The sequence below is a fragment of the Pteropus vampyrus genome, unplaced genomic scaffold (assembly GCF_000151845.1).
Source record: "Pteropus vampyrus isolate Shadow unplaced genomic scaffold, Pvam_2.0 Scaffold5, whole genome shotgun sequence".
Taxonomy (NCBI): Eukaryota; Metazoa; Chordata; class Mammalia; order Chiroptera; family Pteropodidae; genus Pteropus; species Pteropus vampyrus.
Window position 1 is genome coordinate 146,484 of NW_011888786.1, and position 2,332 is coordinate 148,815.

Genomic DNA, 2,332 nt, shown 5'->3' on the forward strand with positions numbered 1-2,332 from the left:
ACTGGAGATAAACTTCTGTCTGTTTCCTTAACAGACTCTGTACATTCACAATCACTGTTCCCTCTAACTGGAATATTCTTCCTTTCCTGCCTGAGGAGATGTGTTCATCTTACCAGATAGAACTCAGCGGAGAATCACGCTCCAGTCTCGTGGGGCCACTCCCCACCCAGACGACATAGCCTGGTGTCCTGTGGAGTCATCGTAAATGGCTCTTCCTGCTTCTGTTCCCACAATCCACTTAAAATGCAATTCTGAAAACCTCCCACTTAACCCCACCCCCCCACCCCATCCCACAAGGGGTCACTCAAATGACTTAATAAATGTCACTTTCTCTATGTTGGTCCACAAGTGCCCACATGGCGTGTCCCTGCCTGACTCTGGGCTCCTTTCCCTGCTTGGACCCCTCCCTCCAGTCTTCCATCTGAGCCTGTGAAAAGCTGTTCCCTCTTCCCCAGGAGCTTGGTGTACCCGGCCCCGCCTCTTCCCATTCCAGTCTCAGCTCCTTCCTCCAAACTGAAAGCAAAGTGGCCCAGGGCTCTCTCTGTCTATCGTCCTGGATTGCTCTCATTGCAGCCTTTAAGATGACTTGCTGTGTTTATTGTCTGTCCTCTTCTACCAAAATTATGAGTCCCATGAGAGAGGGGACTCTGCCTTCGCTGTGGAATATTTTCTTCCCAGAGTCTAAACAATGTTTAGTGCTTAGAAGACTTTCAATCAATATGAATTGAATCAATGAATGTTGACGGTATTTAACAAAATGGCATTCCGTTCAGCGAGCCAGCTCTGTGCTGTACTAGCTACTTACAGCCTCCAAGCCTCAGTTTTCTCATTGATAAGATGGTCATAATAAAAGTCTCACCTTTCAGAGCTGTCGTGAGAAGTGAAATCTGATAAGGCACAGAGCATGTGTGGCACAGCATGGCATAAGGAGTGAGCTCAGTCAAAATAGTTATGGTTTTCATGACTGTCGACAACCACTTTGTTTACGCAAGAGAGCGGCTGGTGCACAGGGGACCAGGGCCAACGTGAAAGTGCATGCCTCGGAGCTGACACGAGACCTCGGCTTTCTCTCCTCGCTCCAGGAGATTGTACAAGATGGGGAATGTTTGTTTAGCGAATCAGCTTGAAAGTTAGTAATTATCTGATTAATGGCCATCCCACAAAGAGCTGCTGCTCCAGGATGATGGGTTTAAGTGTATGTGGACTCAAGGGAAAGATTCTAACCTGCTGCTATGTGAATGGTAAAATATTTAAAATTGGATATATGGAGTGGGGAGGTAATTATCTGTGCAGAAAACATATGGCAAAGGCTATATTTCTCCCGCTGAAAGAAACAAGTCCAAATATGTAACATACACACATTCTCCTTCCTATAAATACACAGATTGGATGATGCTGCAGCAACATTTTGTTAAGTACCAGCATCCCGGAGAAATCACTCGAAGCACGTAATCACAGGAACAGACGGCGGGCGTGCCTCCTGGTCTGAAGGTATTTCTGGCTGTCATGTGGTTATTCTATAAATAAACCCCGCTGAGAGGCAGCGGAAGGTAAGCAATCAGTTGCACTCTCTGACTTTACAAAAGAAAGCACTGGAAAAAAAAATAAATAAAGGATGGCTATTTAAAAAATTATTTTATCACGGAGCCTGAGAGCTAGAAGGGGCCTTGAAAAACCATCAAGGACATCTGCTCTTTCTCAGTAAGGCCTCCTTAGATTAAAGTCAGCCTGACTTTTGAAGGCCTTCAGAGGATGACTCCAAGATTCGATCATGATATCTGGGCCACAGTTTACAAACCTTGACCGTGTGGTCTCCGCCAGCTTAGTTCCTACTCCCGCAGCTTCATCCTCCACGGCTCCCTCCTTCTGGGACATGCTTCAGGTCAGATATCCCACAGTCTAGTCGGTTTCTGCCGGTTCTGCTGTGACCTGGGGTTTGGGCTCGTGAAGGGAGGTACTAAGGACCAACTGTTTCCCAGGCAATTTGTGTTTGACATGCTTTTATTTATTTATTTATTTTTCTTCTCGTGCTGGTACTATGAGACAAGCTTACTATTTGCATCTTACAGATGAGGCTTTGAAGTCCAAATGTTAACTATCCAACCAAGGTCACAAAAGTAGCAATGACAAATAAGAGGGGACTGTGCCCCAGGTTCTCAGCCTCTTTCCCACGTCATCAGAGCCGGGCAGCAATCTTATCCTTTCTCTCTAATTCTTTATGTTTAAAACGCCCATGGGAGGAAGGCCTCCTTCTGGAATCAAAGGGGCAACCATGGACTCTCTACTGTCGAACGCAAAACTCTCCCTTGCACGGGCAAGAAACGGTGGTGGA